The sequence below is a fragment of the Felis catus genome, chromosome C1, assembly GCF_018350175.1.
Source record: "Felis catus isolate Fca126 chromosome C1, F.catus_Fca126_mat1.0, whole genome shotgun sequence".
Classification (NCBI taxonomy): domain Eukaryota; kingdom Metazoa; phylum Chordata; class Mammalia; order Carnivora; family Felidae; genus Felis; species Felis catus.
Window position 1 is genome coordinate 181897821 of NC_058375.1, and position 22106 is coordinate 181919926.

At 39.8% G+C, this 22106-nt stretch overlaps 1 protein-coding gene across 1 annotated transcript in view; it reads left to right on the forward strand.

Annotated features, from left to right (window-relative positions):
- Positions 1–390: 390 nt before the first annotated feature.
- SLC39A10 (solute carrier family 39 member 10) overlaps positions 391–22106 on the forward strand; it is a 145122-nt gene continuing 123406 nt past the window's right edge. The window contains exon 1 of the mRNA XM_011285442.3: positions 391–514. The gene's annotated coding sequence lies outside the window, so the exon portion shown is untranslated. The remainder of the gene's footprint in view (positions 515–22106) is intronic.

The following is a 22106-nucleotide window of genomic DNA, read 5'->3' on the forward strand; positions in this document are numbered from 1 at the left end:
AGTTGACAGATTGTTGGTCTTTCTCTTAAAAAAAAAAAAAAAAAAATCCCTATGCCATCTGTTTACAAAAGATGAGAAATGTTGGAGAAAATTATTTCCCTTAGGGCACAATGCTACAGCCATTTAGAGAGAGGTCTCTGGCATTTTCAGTGAGGCTTTGGTACCAGGAACAAGACAGCATCAGGTCTGCACTGTCGTTGACCGAGAAAAACAAAGATGACTTCCTCTGGTCCTTATTTTAGTTTTACTCTTTGAACTTTCCAGCAGTTTATTTATGATTGTTGTTATTTTTAATTGGGTACAGATTGTTTTAGGAATCATCTTGGTTCCCTTTTCTGAAGTTGTTTTTTTTTTTTTTTTTTTTTTTTTGAGACTGGTTTCTAAGGTGCTCCACCTCCACCACCTGTCACTCTACGGGGGGCTATGACTTGAGGACACTCCTCGGTTCTGAGCTCAGCTGCGGACTGGATGGTGAAAGACAGCGGCAGGAGGAGGAGGAGGTTCAGATTTGGAGGTAGGTGGCAATACAGGATTTCAAAATAAAAATCCCCGCGCTGCCGCTTTCTGATAAATTTTCATACACTCTGTGGACCCGGAGAATAACACTAATCTCTTGAATGTGATTCTCTCAGAAGGATTTTTCTCCTTACAGACAACATCCTGGGCGTTTCACCTCCTCACCCCATCATTTCTATGTGATTGATCAGACGTTGGTCACCTGTCACTAGATGGCATCGTGTAGTGTTTCCTAACAGCAGTACCTAAACTGGCAAAATTAAGCTTTGCCCATTCGTTTCTGTATTTTCTTCCTTGGTGTGGATCTGGAGAATCTAAATTGGATACTGGATATTTCTTCTTTATTTGTCGTATGGATTTAGTTTTGTAAAATTTGGGTGTTCTTTGAGATCCTTTCTCTCCGTGTGTCTTGCTGGGACTGACCTCAATGATTCTTAAGTCTGAAATAAATAATAAATTAGTTCTTCCTTTCTGAATTTTCCTCCAAGTCACACACCCAAATATTTACTGATAGAGACTTTGCAGAAATAAAATAAAAGTCAACACATCCAGGATCTTTACCTAGACATGCAGGCAGAACAAAATACATGTATGAAAACTTGTTTTCTCTAAGCATGGCCAGTTGCCAGTTGCAATCTACTTATGGATAAGCCAGGCAGATGGAATAATATAAAAATGATCAGTCGATGCTTTCAGAAACCTGTGAAATTCATAAAGGAAATAGAACAGCAATAAATAAGGAAAACTAACGTAAATAGAATAAAAGTTAATGGTCACAGTCTTATACTTTCCTGGATGTGACAGGTAATTATGACCATTTTTCCCATCTTATTGAGAAATAATTGACAATGACCATTTTTATTTGTTGTATGCCAATAGACCTTATGTTACTGAAGAATAGATTCTAACTTCTATGCGGTCAATAAAACAAGACAAATCTTTCTAACTTTTAATTATGACTTAATGACCTGAAAACTTCTAAACAATAACAAATGATAAAATGTACTATTTGGAATGAGGCTAACAAGATAGATGACAGAGAGATCAGATGATACATAGCATCTATAACATTACTTGATATTCTGAATAGCTGTCTAAAATCTATAATATTAATTTTCTATTTTCATTTATTTACTATCTGAAAAGACAGTTCTGTTTTTATTTGTCTTTGTGTTTTATTCCATTCATTCAACAAATATTAGCTAAACACACTATGTTGGCTTAGATGCTAGAGATGCAAAAGTAAGTAGGACACTAAATTTGCCCTCAAAAAATGTTTAGTCCTCTACATTGTTAAGAATCCATAAAGTAAGTTTCGGAATCAATCACTGGGGTTAGGGGGAGGAGGAGAGAGGGATACTGGGAGAGAGAAACAAAAAGAAAAACTGCAAAGAGTCTTAGACCAGGCAACAGGATGCATGGTTATGGTCAAAGCTCTGCTAATAGACCCTGGAGCTCCCTCACTGTATATGTAAATGAAATAATTTTATAATAAAGTGTTTTGTAGGGGTGCGTGGGTGACTCAGTCGGTTGAGTCTAACGCCTTAATTTTGGCACAGATCATGATCCCAGGGTCGTGGAATGGAGCCCCCAGTCGGGCTCTGCACTGAGTGTGAAGCCTGCTTGAGATTCTCTCTCTCTCTCTCTCTCTCTCTCTCTCTGTCTCTCTCTCTCTCTCTGTCTCTCTTTCTCTCGCTCTCTCTCAAATAAATTTTTAAAATTTTTTTAAAAGACTAAAGTGTTTGTAAATTGTAAAATACTTTTTTTTAATTTTTTTTTACGTTTTTATTTATTTTTGAGACAGAGAGAGGCAGAGCATGAACGGGGGAGGGTCAGAGAGAGAGATACACACAGAATCTGAAACAAGCTCTAGGCTCTGAGCTGTCAGCACAGAGCCCGATGCGGGGCTCAAACTCACGGACTGAGAGATCACGACTTGAGCTGAAGTCGGACGCCCAACCGACTGAGCCACCCAGGCGCCCCTGTAAAATACTTTTTAAATGTACAACTTTTTAAAGCTTTTTAATTTCTTTCTATAAGAACCCCGCGGTTTTCTAATAGAACTTTGATCCAGCAATCAAATCTTCCTTCCTCTTAATTTACCCTCTATTTCAAAATTCCAACTGCATAAATAAACCCTATTAAGTTTACAATTCCCCTTGTGAAACAAAACAGAAACACCAGGATCTTGGAGAGTAAAAAGGTAGAAAGCTAAACTAAATGGCCCTGTGATCACATCAGACTCTGAAACATTGAGACTCTGGGATGATCACTTTCCCATTCTCTACTCTGCTAATTCTTGCTGCTTCCCTTGGTTTTTGCACATGAGAAATAGAATTTCAAGCACATTTAGTTACAATAACACATGTGTGATAAAGGGACCTCTTGAAAGTTTCATTTTGGTCCTATAACTACCTGGTTTACACTTTGGTGGTAGAAAAAAAAGATCCAGTTGATGACTGCATTAAGAGATTCGGTACAATAGCATCTATTCTGAGACTAGTTCGATAATTATGCAAAATATTTCTTATTTTCCTTTATGGCCAGTCATTTCATATTCTCCAAAAGGAAAATCAGAAAACCTATTTTCCAGGGGCACCTAACTGGCTCAGTCAGTAGAGTATGCAACTCTTGATCTCAAGGTCATGAGTTCCAGCCCCACGTTGAGGTGGAGCCTACTTAAAAAAAGAAAACTTATTTTTCCACAGATTGCATGCAGAAATCAACATGTAAGGAACTCTAAACTCAAATATATGTAAAATATATGAAAAATACATAAAATGGGGTCCTTTGTCAAATCCTTGACTGGATCTGGATATGTAAAAGGGTTTTTTATCTTAATTTCCTAGTCTATTATCTGAGGATTTTGTGGTTTTTAAAAAAATTTTTTTATGTTTATTTTATTTTTGAGAGAGAGACAGAGCATGAGTGGGAGAAGGGGCAGAGAGAGAGAGAGGGAGATACAGAATCCCAAGCAGGATCCAGGCTCTGAGCTGTCAGCACAAAGCCCAACATGGGGCTTGAACCCACAAACGACAAGATCATGACCTGAGCCGAAGTCAGACTTTCAACCAACTGAGCCACCCAGGCACCCCTGAGGATTTTGTCTGTTATTTTGTTACTGTATTAAGTTGCATTTTTAGTATGATGACAGGTTATTAATAAAGGCAAACTTCTAATTAAGCATTTGGGCTGAAAATGTTCCCTCCAATATCAGTATATCCTTGTTTGAAATAGTCTTATTTCACTAGGAAAAGAGAAAAAGTTGCTTGGATTCATTCTACCTAAAGTAAATTATGCCTATCCTTATTTTGAATGATTAGTTTTGTTCTAGAATATTTATTTGCCATCACACATAGGCTGGGAGAAAACTTGAAGGGTTGGAAATGAAAGTTCAGAGATCGAGATATCTATCTACCGTATTATTTGTTTCCTGGCCTTCCCTTCATTTTTCAGGTTCATGACATTTTTCTCTTTGTTTAAAATATTATTTCAAGCCAACCAAATGTCTCAAGAATGAATTATTAGTATTTGTGCACAAGAAACCTAGAAAATGGAGTTCTACATCATCAGTTCCACAGACCATAGCATTTAAGCCTTTTACCTCAGTATATTTTGGCAAAAAGATGGTCTTTATCATAAAAGTGTATGTACCCACATTTAGCCATGAACAAAACGTCCCTGGAAAGAAGCAGAGATTTTTTTTAAAACTTATATTGGGAAAGTGTGCTGAGGGTTTTCCCTAAAAATAAAACGGCATTTCATCAGTACTGGTCATTTTTTAGCCACATATGACAAATGATCACAGATGCTCATAAAAATCTAAAAGGAACTGAACGTTGTTCTCTTCTGACACGACAAATGTCTTTCCTTTAACTGCATTTTAAAACAAAAACAAACTTTACCACTTTGATTAAAGAGAATACAGGAAGCCATATGGTCCCACCCAGAGTTCCTGCATTCAAAATGTCCTCATGGGGAAGAAGGTGGAAGGTGTTTTTAAGAACAGAACTTTCATGTTTCTGCCTGTTAACAATGGCACTTCCTGTTTTGACCTCTAACTATGCTAGGCTATCAAGAAAGCAAAATGATAGACTTCTGCTTTTTGCACAATAAAGAGCATTCTTACTCCCTGTCGCCATGTGTGTTTAGAGTGAAGATTATTGAAGCTCAGTTTTCCTGAGATCCTACACATTGATCTGTGGTCTCCCAACAAAGGCTGGGATTTTCAAAAATTTCGGTTATCTAGCCGTTAGCTTGGTATTGAAGTCAAAAGAATATGCACTGTTCTTTGTCTCAAATACAAATACAGCTACATGTTGCTTCTAAATGGCCCCAGTGTTTTACTAAAATTTATTAACAGCCCTTAAGTGAGTCAGGACTCTGTGACTGCCTCCTTTTAATATACCATCTTCTTGGGTGCCTGGTGGCTCAGTCAGTTGAGCATCCAGCTCTTGACCTCAGCTTAGGTCTCGATCTCAGGGTCATGAGTTGAGTTCAAGTCCTATGTTGAGCTCCACACTGGGCATGAAGCCTACTTAAAAAAAAAAAAAAAAAATTAGAAAAGACTCTTTCAAAAAAGAGAAAAAGGAAGAAAGTAAGGAGACAGAGAAGGAAGGAAGGAAGGAAATAGAAAAGGTGGGAGGAAAGGAGGGAGGAAGGAAGGAAAGAAAGAAAAATTAGAGTAGAGTGAGAAGGCCATCACTTCAAAGTGATGCCAGATTGGCAGAGGCTCTGAGAGGGAGGGCCTCAGGTCTCTCCCCAAGAGAATATTTGTCTTTGGGCAAGAAAGGATTCAAGAGCAAGCCATTTAGAGAAAGGGACAAAGATTTATTAAATATAAAAGTAAGAAAGGAGCTACTTTATAGACAAAGTAGCAGTCTTTCCTCCCAGGTAAGGAAGAGGAGTCTCCCTTTGCTTCTAACAAAGGGTTTTAGAAGTTTGTTTGTTTGTTTGTTTGTTTGTTTGTTGGGGTTTTTTTTAATTAGCTAAACCACAGGGGTGCCTGCCTGGTGCAGTTGGTAGAGCATTTGACTCTTGATCTTAGCATTGTAGGTTCAAATCCCATGTTGAGTATATAAAGTACTTAAAAATAAAATCTTTTTTAAAAAATGTAGCTAACCATATAGGGAGGGGCATACTTTTTAACTTTGGGTTAAAATTTACATTAGGTGGTTGGATTTTCCATTGTGTTAGGGTGTGTTAGGGTTGTGGAATTACCCACAGGGAGAAATATTAAGAATACCCAGCATTTATGACTTCTACTGCTGGAGGGAGTGGGGTCTTGTGGTCTTCCATGAGTCAGATTTTGTGACTCTTTGTATGAGTTGCTGACTGTTAGAATAAGGGTCAGCCTAAAGCCAAAATGGCTTTACTTTGGTTAATTTGTCTCCTAAGCTTCCCTTCCCTCCTGCTTCAAAAGTAAGAAAAAAAAAAAAAAACTGCTTGACAGATTCAATAATCTGAGTACCTGTTGCTTCCCGAAACGAGAAAAAAAAAATTTTTTTTAAGCAAATCCTGTGTCACTTAGTATAAAAACCAATTCATGTTATCTTTTAAAAAGTAAATACAGGGGCGCCTGGGTGGCTCAGTCGGTTAAGCTTCGGCTCAGGTCTTCAGCTCAGGTCACTCACGGTGCGTGAGTTCGAGCCCCGTGTCGGGCTCTGGGCTGATGGCTCGGAGCCTGGAGTCTGCTTCCGATTCTGTGTCTCCCTCTCTCTCTGCCCCTCCCCCGTTCATGCTCAGTCTCTCTCTGTCTCAAAAATAAAAATAAACGTTAAATTAAAAAAAAGTAAATACAGATTATGGTGCGCCTAAGTGGCTCAGTTGGTTAAGCGTCCAACTTTGGCTCAGGTCATGATTTCATGGCTTGTGAGTTCGAGCCCCGCATCAGGCTCTGTGCTGACAGCTCAGAGCCTGGAGCTTGCTTAGGATTCTGTCTCCCTATCTCTCTGCTCCTCCCCTGCTCACACTCTGTCTCTGTCTCTTTCTCAAAAATAAATAAATGTTAAAAAAAAATTAAAAAGATAAAAAGGAAATGCAGATTGATGGAATGCTGAAAATAAATAACAAGCATTTTAGAAGGTAATGTACTCAAAGTTAAAAAAAATACTACTACATATTGAAAGAGGACACTTTAAAGTAGAAAAAATTTCAGAACAATTCTATTTTCTCTGTTATTGTGAGAGCAACAGTTTATTAGAAGTGAAAATGTATTTTCTCAACAACGACAAACCTTACCCTGGAATTTGTACTTCAGTTCTTGAAAGAAGTTATATATTTCTATATTCATAAAAAAGCAATGTGTGGGCTTTCTTTCCTAGATTCTATAAAATCTTCCTGACATATAAGTGCATATACTATGTAATATATGTATACAATTTATATATGTATAGACATAAATGTTTTAGGAAGACTAAGTGACTGCTTTTTAAAAGTATTTCAGGGGCGCCTGGGTGGCGCAGTCGGTTGAGCGTCCGACTTCAGCCAGGTCACAATCTCGCGGTCCGTGAGTTCGAGCACCGCGTCGGGCTCTGGGCTGATGGCTTAGAGCCTGGAGCCTGCTTCCAATTCTGTGTCTCCCTCTCTCTCTGCCCCTCCCCCGTTCATGCTCTGTCTCTCTCTGTCCCAAAAATAAATAAAAGTTGAAAAAAAAATTAAAAAAAAAATAAATAAATAAAAGTATTTCAGTAACTGGGATAAATACAGTAAAAACAAATTCCTTTAAGCATTTATTATTATCATTAATGGTTTATGTATCACTTTTTAAAAAATAAGAAATGTATATGTTTCAATTCCAGATTGATACTCAAACCAAATGATACTAAAACAATAAAACATTTTCTAAAGCAGAAAATAAGCAAAACATCCTCCAAGGTTGCTTTTGGTGTAGCTAACAGCAAAATTGTCGACTGCTAATCCTATTTGGAAATCTGTGCAACTTGATGAGCAAATGCATGAACGATATTAATGGGGATATCTGAGAAAACCAAAGATAACTAGAAATGTCAATTTTTAGAATGTATTCTAGGGAAAAATAAGTTTTAAATGCAGAAGATTTTCTGGCACAATAACTAAAGTGATTAGGTTTACTTTTATAAATTTATAAAACTGAAATAACAATAGGTAACTGTCAAAAAGGAATGTTTTCTCCTTTTCCATAAAACAGCAAACACTTTGGGGGCACCTGGGTGGCTCAGTCAGTTAAGCATTCAGCTCAGGTCATGATCTTAAGATCCATGAGTTCAAGTCCCACAGCTCAGAGCTTGGAGCCTGCTTCAGATTCTGTGTCCACCCCCCAGCCCCCTACCTGCCCCTCCCCTGCTCACGCTCTGTCTCTCAAAAATAAATAAATGTGAAAAAAAAATTAAAAACAAAACAACCCCCCCCCCAAACACTTTGTTAAATAATTTTGCTGTAAAAATGATCACTGGTACATACTTTCCTTAATTCTTGATTTATGTGTAATTTTTATATATTTTCCACAGGGTAAAGCACCTGTGGAAAATATATAAATAAAGCTTTTATATATTTTCCACAGGTAAAGAGTTGATGAGTTGTCTTGATTCATTATCAATAGCAGTCAGGTCAGAGGACTAGATAACAGATAAATAACTTTTGAAAAACCTTTATAAATAAAATATATAATGTGGCCATGATAATCCATCAAGTTCAAGGAGATACTCAATATCTGCGATCACTTTTATTTCTAAAAGGCAATTGCTCAGCAGGCCCAGTTTTAGATGGTGAGTGCTAAAGAGCAGAAACTATGGAATCAGCTGGTCTGTATTTAGATTATAGCGTAGTAGTACCACTCATTAGTATCTCTAGTAAATTACGCAATTTGCCCCAGTAAACTGTTGTTTTCTCCTTTTTAAATGGAAATGTAACAGCCCCTTCTTCACGAGGTTGTTCAGAGCCTTAAATGAGATAATTCCTCCATAGTGCGATGTCTGAGACACAGTAAACATGCTATAAAATTACCAGTTGCAATAATGTTGTTGATGTTGGTGCGAATGATGATGCCTATCCTATTAGGGTTTTAAATTTCCTCTTGACCTGAGAGTTTCAGTTTTATCTGGGACTAGAAGTGAGCACACACACACCCGCCCCCACCCCACCATTCATACTCTCCTTGAGACCGCAATATCTACAGAGAAGTAAAATGTTAGAATTACACTCTCCCGTTCCTGACACCTTCACATCTCGGTAGTTCTAAAGAAGTATGTAGACTCCGAGAAGGAAAAAGCCAACCCTGAATTTGTGGGAGCCACAATTGAAGGGACAGGACCCACAATGCCAGCACTGTTTTCTCTGAGATTTGTTCTCTTTACAGTGAAAACTATTGGGCTCAAAGCCCTGAATTTCATCAACTCAAAGGTGTAAATCTTGAGGTCAGTTTAAATCTCAAATGTGAAATTATAACCCTAGAGGATTCAATACAATTATAAAGTCAAGTTTGGAAGTTCAGGAACATAACATCTATATACCAAGGAAAACAGAGGGAATTAACAGGCTATAAAAATCACAAAAGCTAGAAATATGCAGTGGATTAGGGTTAGATGGGGAGCCATTTTGATGCTAATTAGGACTGCAAACCCCTCCCAAGACCAGGGCAGAAATACTTACTCTGAGCCTGGCTGAGAGCATTCTGACCTCTCACCCTGTCTTCCACTGACCAAGATAGAAGAATAGTTATTTAAGGGAGAGCAAAACTGCATCCTTTTTCTTTGGACCTAAAGCACCTTGAACGCTGTTGCCGGGTAAGTCTTCTTATGTTCAACCCACCCTATGCTTAAGACAAATTAGTACCAAGGCCATGGAAAGGATACTTAGTAATGTAGTGTGTATTTCCTTACTATATAAATATTTGAACTGATGTCATGGGGAATGGCAGTGGACCAAGAATCAAGAATGGCAGAGTGCTTCTGGGCTATTAGTGGAATATTTTCTTGAAGACATAAACTTGAATTTCTACATCATAGAAACTGACCCTCCATGGAGAAATTTTGCCACCTTTAATCTGGAGATTCACATACCTTATCCCCTTCCCTCTTCCAGCCCCATCTCTCATCATTACCAGAGTAACCAAGCTAGGAATTACTAATTATAGGGAAGAATGTAAGTGTTTGGCATGAAGGAAGTTAAATTATTGATGTGAGTTGTACACATAGGCAATTATCCATTTGAAGATTTAAATTGTTACATCTGTGTTTTTCAAAGGAAGTCTTTGTAAGAAGAAACACAACTCAGGTGACTGGCTCTTTGCCATATCTCTAAGCCAGGTTAACTGTTCATTTAAGGTCTTATGAGTCAATAGTGTGGTCCACAGAATTATAATTGTGAAGAACCAATAAGACAGGTTACAGGTTTGATCTTCTCAAGATTTCTTTCAATTCTGTGCAAAACTGTGGAAGAAGCAAATTTATTTAATATTTTTTTTACAAATGCATGAAAGTCTTCAGATAGAAAGTGGAGACCTGGGGCACCTGGGCGGCTCAGTCATGATCTCACAGTTTGTTAGTTCGAGCCCCGCGTCGGGCTCTGTGCCGATAGCTCAGAGCCTGGAGCCTGCTTCAGGTTCTCCCTTTCTCTCACTCCTGCTCACTCTGTGTGTTTCTCTTTCTCTCAAAAATAAATAAAACATTTAAAAAAACAAAAAAGAAAATGAAGACCTGAAGAAGCCATCAGGCTCAAAAGCTCATAAAACTTATTACACAAAGAATGATAAATTGTGAGGATCTGATAAGACAAAGGGGCATGGGTTAGGGTGAATTGTGAGTGTCCCAGTGAATTGTGGGACAGTGATTAGGAATTATACGATAGGGAAACTAGTGGAAGATAAGGGTTATTTTAATATGCGTGTATGAAAGGACTTCCAGTCCCTGGTGATAAGACTGTTCTCTTCCTGGTTGAGGGAGGGTGCTTTTCCCTTTGGAAATTTTATGACCTGCTTTTAGGTAGAAAGAGGGAGACCCAATAGCCCTTCATTCATCTTCTGTTTCTTAAGTTCCTTCAGTAGAGAGAGAGATCCCAGGTAGGCTCTGCACTGTCAATGCAGAGCCCAATGTAGGGCTCAAACCCGCAAACCTGAGATCACGGCCTGAGATCATAAGCCAAGCCGAGCAGAAGTCTGACTCTTAATCAACTGAGCCTCCCAGGTGCCCCTGGGGTGGCATGTTCTTAATCCCTTCACCTGATAAAGTTTTCAAATTAGAAAAAAGGAAACTTTCTGGGGCACCTGGGTGGCTCAGTTGGCTAAGCATCTGACTCTTGATTTGGGCTCAGGTCTTGATCTCACTGGTCATTAATTTGAGCCCCGTGTCAGGCTGCTCCACGCTGTCAGTGAGGAGCCTGCTTGGGATTCTCCCTCTCTCCCTCTCTCCCTGCCCCTCCCCTGCTCTCTCTCTCTCTCAAAATAAATAAATTAACTTAAAAGAAAAAATATGTATATATGTATATATATACATATATAAAGAAAAAAGAAAAATTTCAACAACAAAAATCTTTTTAATTTCTATTGTGAAATAATTTTGTAGCTACACACAGTGGTGCATAGGTATGCTGATTGTTACAACATCTCGGGAATTGGCAGAGTAAACACACCTCAGTCCTTCAGTTAACAGCCAGATAGTCTGACGCTTGTGTGTAATTTAGTCAGAAAATAAGCAATTTAATCAGCAAAGATTTCCAGGCTGATCAGAAAATTGAGCTAGTAAATTGTTAAGTCAGTTAAATATGTAAAATTGTAATGGGAAAGATACATTGCTAGTATGACCTTATCTCTTTGAATTGATCGTTAATTCCAAAACACTTGAATGATGTGATGAGGGAATATATTCAGAAAAATCAAAGGACAATCTGAACACTAAAAAAAGTTCCTCTTCTAAACCAATCAATTAAAAGAACTGATTCGAATTGCAAAACACTTTTATGAAATGATGAAATGGAATATTAAATGAATGTAAAAGGAAGTTAGGAAGGACCATAAACAATGAAAATAAATGCAGATAAATCTGCATGTAATGTTAACAGGCACCCTAAGACAATTAAAAAGCATGTGCAGTTTTTATAGTGCTGCCCACATTGGAAAGGTGGAAGTGGAAGAATCAAAGATAAGTTATATCTTATTATACAAGTTGTATAATACAAAGATTAAGATAAGATGATTAAATAGTGTATGTGTTTCCTGGGGAACTACCGTTGAACTTAGAAGATAACATAACGAGTTTTCAAACCCTGCCTTGTGTTATATATTCTCCGCTGGAATTGCTTTGTGTTCTTAATTTTTCTTTCTTTTTTTTTTTAATATGTTGCACCTTTATATTAGCTGTGCCAGGGTACAATTTTAAAGATAAAAGAAAATTACTTACAGGCCCAGACAGATCAGTAGGCGTTTTGGGTCAGTGACAACTTGGAAGTGTGCTGGGGGGTGTCCACTCCCTGGGATAGAAGCTCAGACTCCAGGCTGTGGGAAGGCCTGACGTGTGAATTAACTGTGTTGGTACAAACCCTCTTCCAACTTAAAAAATTTAAGCCACTGTAGGAGGCCCATACCAAGTTTAGATCTCTGACAAGTTCTCTCATAGAAAGTATGTGATTTAGAAGATTAAAACCTCAAGGAGAACAGTGTTCAGGAAATGGAGGTTATAGGGAACCACACAAGAAGCTTTATGATTGTTTTGTGCCTCACAAAAACAAAGCAATGCCATGAGCACACTAATGAAACCTAATATCTGACACATCAGGAATAAAAGGTGCTCACAGGATTAATTTTTCTTTCTTGTACCTTGCTGTGTATGCTCAAAGGTCTCCATTCTACAAAGCTTCAAGGGGATTGTGTTTCTTCTTCCAAGACCATGTGAACCTTGAGTTTTATTTTTCTTCTATTGACATGGGCGATAGTAGTTTGTTTTCGCATCTTTGATTCTTGATCCCAATCTGCAAGCTGTTTTAATGTACAATAATTTTGATAACTAATAAGAGTTTAAGTTCTGAATTATTTTTATTGTTAAATAAAATATTGTTAATTGAAGATAAATAAAGATAATTGGCCGCTTCTGTAGCCAAGTAGATATATCTTTTATTTTTATTTTTATTTTGTTTATTTATTTAAAAAATTTTTAATGTTTATTTATTCTTGACAGAGAGAGAGAGAGAGAGAGAGAGACAGACAGAGCATGAGCGGGGGAGGTGCAGAGAGAGAGGGAGACACAGAATCCGAAGCGGGCTCCAGGCTCTGAGCTGTCAGTACAGAGCCCGACGCAGGGCTGGAACTCATGGACTGTGAGATCATGACCGGATCCGAAGTCGGACGCTCAACTGACTGAGCCACCGAGGCACCCCAATATATCTTTTTTTTTTTTACTTTTGAGAGAGAGAGTGTGTGAGAGTGTGAGCGGGGAGGGGCAGAGAGAGAGGGAGACACAGAATCCAAAACTCTGAGCTATTAGCATACAGCCTGACATGGGGCTTGACCCCATGAACTGTGACATCATGACCTGAGCCGACTGAGCCACCCAGGTGCTCCCCCTAGTAGATATATCTTAATTTTCTCTAAATGTTGGTCTAGTCTTAAACTCTTTTGCTGATAACTTCACCCTGAAGTTCAGGCCATTAGATTTCACTCAAATCTCAACTGCCTTTTTTACACAGGGCACCATCCAAATGGACCTCGGGGGCCTGTGATTTCTTCTACTTTTTAAGTTTCCTGTCTTTTTGCTAATATGCCATCCTCCTTAAATCAGTTTTCTATTGGCAACCCTCATTTCCCTCTTTTTTATTATTTCTTTATGTATTTATAGTTCTTTTATTTTTATTTTTAACATTTTTTAAGTTTATTTGTTTTGAGAGAGACAGAGAGAAAAGTAAGTGGGGGAGAGGCAGAGAGAGAGGAAGAGAGAGAATCCCAAGCAAGCTCCACACTCAGCACATAGCCCAAAGCGGGGCTCAATCCCATAAAATGTGAGATCACAGCCTGAGTTGTGCTGAGATCACAAGAGTTTCCAGGTCCAGCATGGAGCTTAACGTGGGGCTCAATCCCACAACTCAGAGATCATGACCTGAACGAAATTCAAGAGTCACACGCTCACTTAAGCCACCCAGGTGCCCCTCCCTCTTTTTTTAATTACCACAAACAAATACAGTAAAACCTTGCTTTGTGAGCATAATTTGTTCTGGAATCATGCTTGTAATTCAAAGCACTTGCATGTTTAAGTGAATTTCAAGAACCATCAGCTCAGTTGTGATCATGTGACATTCAGCCTCACATATTACTCATATTGCAAGACATCACTCGTTTATCACGTTAAAATTTATTAGAAATGTTTGCTCGTCCTGTGGAACTCTCACAGTGTTACGGAACCAGGCCGGAACGCTGGCAGAAAAACCAAGCGGCACTCAGAGATCTTGGTGGATCAGAGGTTTATTTAACCCCAGCGGGCTCAGAGGAGACCATTTCTCCAAAGATCTGAGCGCCAGATGCAAGTGCGGAGGGTAATTTATAGTTGTCAGCCTCCATATCCGTGGGAGTTTTCGTGGGCATGGCAAACAGGGCAAGAAGAATCCAGAAGAGGGGTCTCTAAGCTAGAGACCAGAGCTTGTTTTAGTCCCATTGGCCATCTTTGGCACAGTATTTATTTTATTCATTTCTCCAACATTCTCCCCTTTGATGTCTTTTAAAAAAACTTTTAGTAGATATCACCTTTCAGTTTTACACGTTGGTATTCTTGAAGGCTGAGTGCAGTAGTTTGGCGAGCAACAGCGTTTTCAATAAAACATACCATGGCATTCAATATACAGGGGCCGATGGATACAAGTAAAATTATGGAGAGGAGGGGCCCCACCAGGGCAGGAAGCCAGGATGCCCAATCTGTGAGATCCCAGCCTTTCCATTGATTGATACTTTTCTGTTATCTACCTTGAATTCTATCCTTGAGTCTTTTAACCTTAGTTGTAACTATTTTTGACTGGTTTATGAAATAGCAACATTCCTCCCCCAGAAAGATACAAGTCCCTCCTTTTTCTGAAGTGAGGAGGTCGAGGGTTCGCCTATTTTGGAGGGACACTGCTGCCAGGGAGTTTATTTGGCTTTGTAGGGTTCCCAGGGAGTCTGCCATCCGTTCCACGTCCAGTTCATTGGTGCAATCTCCATTAGCCCAACAGCAAGAAGCAAGATCAGGGCGATGACGCCAGTAAGGGGCAAGGGCTGGCAGAGTTGCATCCAAACCCCTGGGCCTGGTCCGCAAATTGATTCCTCAAGCTTCTGTCGTGTGCAGACCAGCCAGCTTCCGGGGTGTGGCTGGAGCAGGGTTGGAGATCTCAGGGGCCAGTGTCCTTTTGAGGGTCAGTTTAAGCGGGTTGATTGGATCTGGATCACTTTGCCAGGTTGTGGGTTCCTCTGAGTTGGCCTTCTTAACTCTGGAGTGATGGACCCATGGGGTGATACCTGAAACTGAATCGTCTATTTGGTTGTATATCTGTAAAGTCCACCTCCAAGTCTTCGAAAGGGGCGGGTTTCTGGTAACTGTCAGATCAGGTTTAGGGAAGATATGGTTTGCATATTTAGAGATCCATCCTGTTTTCCAGTTGTTTAATCATATGCCTATGGGGTCTTATTATTATCCCCACAGAATAACAAGCACAGAAGATTGTCTATACATGAAATACTAAGACAATTTTTCTGACGTTTACCTCAAGTTGTCTAGTTTAGGCAAACAACAAACATTTAAAGACAATCAATAGAATTTCACATCCATAACGGTGCATTGCTGAAACATAGTTTTTCTCTCTAAAAACCCCTCTTTCCAGAGATAGCCAAATTGAGACCAATGCGTTTGTAGAACAAGTCAGTCTTAACAAACCTGGCCTAATAATTTACATAAGCTCCTCAAGAATAGTGACTGATCATGAAGATCTTTTAAAGTTTGCTTTGCTGGAAACTTTTATAAGGAATCTTCCAGTTGAACTTTTAGTAGCCTTTTTCAGGCCAGAAGCCAAGCCAAATACTTGCCATCAAACAGGCCTGCAATACCTGTAGAATTGGGTGAATTCCTCTTTATGAGGTCCCCAAAATATCCTGAGGTTCCTGCACCTGCCAGGAAGTGACCTTCTTTAGTCACCTGGTGAGACTGCTGGGAACTCTGTAAGCGAGGTATCAGGCCACCATTTCCAAGGGGCTTTATGGCTCCATGTTTTATAAAGCCAACCTTAGTTCCTTAAAGCTGTCTGGTCATATCTGAGTCTATGAATGTCACTCTCATAGTCTCCCCAAAACCCCTTCTTTACTCTGTCCCAACCCCGTAATGTTCCCGTGAGTCAGAGTTGCAAAGACATACAGAGGGATAGGGGTGCTCCCTCTGATGAGGAGACCAGTCAGATGCCCATCTGGCCATGTCCCCGAAGGAACTTAAGTGACGCTTAGACGTAGCGGTCTCAGCTTTGTGACCTAAAGATCGGAAACTCTTCCGATGCTGCCATAGACTTTGTGCCATTCACCACAGAATCTCAGACAGTCCCACTCAAAGGAAAGGTCCGTGGGCTTTCAGGGACCTTAAGGGTGCCCCCTGTGGAGCCACAGAATCAAACTCGGCAGGCAAGCTAGACGGAGTCACACGTTCACACTCACATACACACCAGAGGTTATTACATTCCCTCCCACAGAATTCCTACCTGTGAGACTTCTGAAGTCTCAGGGAGTGATCAGGTGCCCCTTCCACTCTTGTGAGTGCGCCTGGCTAGATCGGGCCCCAGCCTTACCGGTTCCGACGTTGGGTCCAGGTCCTCACCTGCCAAGTCTCCTTGAGTCCAGTGGGAATGGCAGACTGGGGGATGGCCTCAGGTGACCGAGCGGGAGACTGCTGAAATTCAGGCAGGGCGCTCCTTCTCCCTTGCGATTCCTCATTCTGTCGCCGCCTCACCGTTCTCCCAAACCGGTGGCAACAATGGGCCAGCGTGGTTGAGTTTCCTGGTCAGAGAAGCAAATATGTTACGGAACCAGGCTGGAACGCTGGTGGAAAAACCAAGCGGCACTCGGAGATCTTGGTGGATCAGAGATTTATTTAACACCGGCGGTCTCAGAGGAGACTGTTTCTCCAAAGATCGAGCGCCGAATGCAAGTGGGGAGGGTAATTTATAATTGTCAGCCTCCATATCTGTGGGGGGTTTTGCACGCACGGCAAACAGGGCAAGAAGAACCCAGAAGAGGGGTCTCTAAGCTAGAGACCACAGCTTGTTTTAGTCCCGTTGGCTATCTTTGGCTCAGTATTTTATTCATTTCTCCAACAGCAGAACAAGTTCCTCGTGGTCCAAGGTTTTACTATATTTTCAGTTGTCAATGGCCAACAACGAAGTGTTCAAAGTTTAGGAAGTAGTATCCATAAATAAAGCTATGTGTGTAATAGATTTTCCCATAAGGGTATTTCAGGTAGGAGAATCATTACTTGCTATAAGTAAATAGCCCATGGTTGCCTGTGAAACTCACAAGCGATTGAAGTTTCCAGGACTCAAAGGCAGGTGTGTAATAGCTGAAACACAGATTCAGGCCCTGGACACCAATGAACAGAAATGTTCAAGACACTTGTCAGCAGGTGACAACAATTTTCAGCGGACCAAGCTGTATTTTGCACTGTTCAAATCCCTAAATTTTAAACACTTCTGCAGAGCTCTAAAATGAAATATCTGGAGGCAGCCCAGACTTTATAGTATTTCGTATGTGATTCTAAAAGCCTTCCAAAAGAGCCACATGGGCAGTTCATTTCTTTTTTCTTATAATAGTAATAGTAATAATAATAATAACAATAAATTAAGGTTGAACCCCGCCCCAGAGTAGAACTACTTCTGGCTTAACATCTTTTTGGCCCAATGCCCCAACAGCTTAGTTACCAGACAAGTCTAGAAGAACATTTCTAGATGACATTTCTAACTGAAGATCTGGACCATGGGGGAGAGGGGGAGGGAAGAGGGCATTGTTTTCCTTTTGACTGGAAATCTAGTGTGTTTACAACTAAAACAAAAGCACGGAGCCACTGTACCTAGATTCCAAACTCTTTTCAAGATAAGACAGCAACCTCCCAAAGTGAGTCTTTGGCTGCATTTGTAAAGCTGTGAAGGTGGGGCACCCACTATTGTAAAACAGGACTTTAGATTTGTTACCATACCCATGATGTTAAAAAGAAAAGGTACAAAAAAAAAAAAATTCGGTTGCAAAGCAAAATCTGAGTCCAGAATTTTGGCAAGGTTTCTTGCCTTGACTGCAAACATTTCAAGGAGAGGGTAGCCTCTTTTTCCAATCTCATCTTTTCAAAGAAGCAAATTCAAGCAGAAGAATTCGCACTGATCTCCCCACTGATAGGACCCAAAGGGCAAAATGGGACTGTGTAACTCAGTGATGGAAAGAGGAGGAAACTACTGTTTTCCTGAAGCTAATCTGAGGGTTGTCATGGTAACTCACCAGGGTACAGACTATTGTAGCTTCAGGGTATAATTTTGGTTTACATTCTTAAAAGAGGATATCACGTGCTTGCATTAGGAGTCACAGAAGAATCTTTTGGAAGTGGATAGCACTGATTTAAGATTTGGGTTTGGGCCTTTGAGAGAGTAGGTGTTTAGGGAGAAAACAACAGAAATACGTCAATTGGTAAATCTTGCTAAATCAAGGGGGCTGGGTGAGAGGAGAGACCCAGAGAAACAAAGACTCACTCATACTAGATAGTACAACTAAAAGAAAGAATCTGAAGTAAAAAACAACTGGAGCCATTTGGTAATTTAAATATGCGCATTGGTCTAAGAATTGAAGCTTTAAGAGAAATTGCTCTCTGCTATTAGCTTCTCTGTTATCTTGGTATTAAATACGAAAGACTCAATTTCGATGGATTTGATCTGCTGTTTTCCTATATTTTCATTCTGAAACCATTCCTTTTCTGTATTAATAACCTTATACAGGGTTTCCCCTTCTTACAGAAAAGCATAAATGACATAAGGTTTCATTGTAGCAGTTACTTTCAGAACAATTACTTCTGGTAGAAGCTTAACTATATGGAATTCTGCAACTAAATTTTTATCTAATTTTTCGTTTGACTGTGGTAGTCCCTAAGCCTATCTCTCTGGCTTCTCAGATGGCAGGAACAGGGCTCTGTACCAACAGGCACTCCTTCCCGAAGCTTTAGCTTTATGAGAAAATTTTGGGGAAAAGAGGTTATAGAATAGACTGCCAAATTCAAAACAACATTTCAGACAAAATACAATGAGAAAGACCTATCCCGTTTGGGGCAGGACAGCTTTGTGTTACCTATGCCAAACTCCTCTCGATCCTGCATGATTTTCAGTATTAGTACTTTTTGGAAAACTGAGAAGCCGTGATTCCAACAGTCAGTCTCTTAGGGATTTCTGAGGATGAATCCAAACAGGGCAATGTGCAAGTTACCCCAAATTACTATTTAATTATTTACACCTGTTTTGGGGCATGGTGACTTGTCTTTTTTACAGCAATTATAAGGTGTTATGTGGGCTAGTGTGATTCTAAGTCAGAGGTCAACAATCTACTCTCTGCATGCCAATATCCACCACCTGCAAGCAAAGAATGATTTTTACATTTCTCAATGGTTGCAAGAAAATCAAAAGAAGAATATCCATGGCATGAAAATTCTATGAAATGCAATTTCAGCCGCAAAGGAAGTTTTATTGCAACACAGCCACACATTTGCTTATGCATTGTCTGGGGCTACTTTCATGCTGTAAAAATAGAGTCAACTAGGTGCCACAGAGACCATATGACCTAAAATAGTTACTTCTTGGCCCTTTATGGAAAATTGTAGCCAGTCTCTACTCTAAGTCATGATCCTCACTATTATTGCAGCCTGGGTTATCTAAATTTAAAACTTCAATCAAATTATATTAATACTCCACTAATGACAGTGTTCTAATGAGAGTTCATTGTTCTGCAGTAGGTGCCTAAAAATGGGGAGGCCAGATAACTCGATGGTAAGACTAACAAAAAGACAAGATACACAAAGAAAAACAAGGGATATGGTAATACTTCCAAGTAATCTCTTCCAAAGAAAATGGAAAACTTTTCAATGATATTCGCTGTTAGGTTTCCTTTTACATAACAGAAATCAAAATGTCCTAGTTTCAACCCCCTGGAAACTGGACACCCCCACCTGATCAGCAGTTTTCTTTCAGAGAAATTAATGATCAATGTGTGCTAGTTCAAATTCTGACCTTATTTGTCAAACTGTCTGTGGTTTAACGCGCTGGGGAAAATGGCAAAAGGAAGGAAGCATTTAGATATGTGTCTTTGAAACTTCATTCATCTTGAATTAATTGAAGAAGCCATAAGAATAGTTTTCTGGGGGTGCCTGGGTAGCTCAATCCGTTAAGCATCTGACTTGATTTCAGCTCAGCATTCTCTGCCTCTCCCTCTCTCTGCCCTCCCGTGTACATTCTCTCTTACTCTCTCTCAAAATAAATAAATAAACTTAAAAAAAAAAAAAAAGAATAGTGTTCTGGGCTTGCTTTAAAAAGAGGAAAGGTGTTATTGTTGTTGTTTTTTTAATTAACAGTCTAGTTATGCTTTTAATTTAGCCAAGTTTCTTGTCTCCCTATTTAAGTCTGAGACTGTAGTACTTTTTCTTGGGTCCTAGCAAATCTTTTTCAAAAAAGAGAAAAATTGGATTAACAATTGTACCGTTGCCTTATCAGAGTCCTTCTCCGTCTTTCTGCTGATGTACATGGGTTGTGCCCAAGGTTGTACATAATTCCAGGATCCACTGACTACAATGCAATCACACTCCGGCTTGTGGAATGGAATGCCAGTAAGTCCAAGAAAGCTATGAATCCACTCTTGTGAATATTTTAAGTAAACTTCAGGACATTTATGCCAATTAGGACTTGTGAACAGCAAGTTGGTTGAGACACATCTCCCACAACTAGTCACAACACCTCAGTTGAACAAGAGCTATGGCCTGAGAACACATCTTCGGTGACAGAGCCAAAATATTGGGTGTGTTCGCGCTTCAGCTTCTGGAGAGCATTCTCTGGGCAGCAATCTGGGTAACAGTGGATCTGACTCTCATGGTACTTCTGGCAGAAGAGGCTCCTGGAAGTTGAATGTTAACGGTCTCTCACAGCCTCACATGTGACTCCACTTCTGGCACACCTCACCCTTTTCTAACCTGTTGCCCATCAGTTCAGTGAGCTGTTCTGTTCAGTCCCTTTGGACTCAGGTACAGGTAAGGGATCATCTCCCCTCTGTATGTCAAGCTGCCAAGGGTTCTCAGAAACCTCAGGAACAGCTGGTATTTTGTTGCACTAGAATTACTTATTTCTGTGCATGCTTGACAGTATTTTCAAGAACCTGCTTGTTTTTCACTGGACACGAATGGCTCTCTTCCAAGGTCAGACCTTCTCAGAGTCTTGCCCTCAAGTATTCAGGACAGCAGGTATTTCAGGAATAAGCATCCATCAAAATCATTCTGTTTGAGGAAATACCATTTGATACACAGTACCTCCTTTTAACCAGTTTAAGAAACAGAGGGGAAAGTTCTGGTACAATGGATCTAGGTTAAAAGAATACCTACACTTAAGGAGAAAATGAAATTTCCTAAGTCAACAGCATACTGTCTTTTAGATATCTTCTCTCTTAGGACAGCTCGTGGCTTCATCAGACGTGAGTAGCAGAGGTAGGTCAGCTGGGGCATGTCAGCAGTAATGTGGTGCTAGGCAAGTTAGGATAATTGCCATGAATCTCCAGGGAATCTTCATTCCCCAGAGCTTGTAGGTTTAACTGCAAAGGGGAACGCCAAGGAACACAGTTCCAGTACTGAGGTAGGGAAAAAAAAAAAGGTCCCTTGAATATCAGTTTGGTGGCTGGCTGTGTGTTCTCCAGAAACAAGAAGTCTACTCTGAATACAAGGCTGATTGCAAAAACTGAGATTTAATTAACACCAGATCCCTAGATAATGCATGCATATACATTCTGGAGGTGGCCTATGCTATTCGGCAGCCACAAACTCAATGCTAAGGCTGTCCGCAGAGCCGTGTCCATCTGGTTGGACTTTTCTCTTTATTCTGCCTCCTGATAAAAAGATAAAGCTTTTCCTTTCTTGCTATAAACAGTTCTTCCATCATGACTTTTGAACAATACTCTTTCTCTTGGCTTGCTTTTTCTTAATGTCTTAAATGCTTTATACCGAGGGGCACCTGGGTGCCTCAGTCTGTTGAGCATCCAACTTCTGGTCAGGTCATGATCTCACGGTTGGTGAGTTCAAGCCCCACATCATTCTCTGTGCTGTGAGCACAGAGCCTGCTTTGGATCCTCTGTCCCTCTCTCTCTGCCTCTCTCCTGCTTACGCTATCTTTCTCAAAAATAAATAAACCCTGAAAGAAAATTAAATGCTTCATACCGAAATCATTTTTTTTCATTTCACTTTTGATTTTTTTGTTTGCTTTTCCCGTCTTATTTTCTTTAGTAATTACGTAACTTCAATTTTATTTTATTTTATTTTTTTATTTTTTTTTTTTAACATTTATTTATTTTTGAGACAGAGACAGAGCATGAATGGGGGAGGGTCAGAGAGAGAGGGAGACACAGA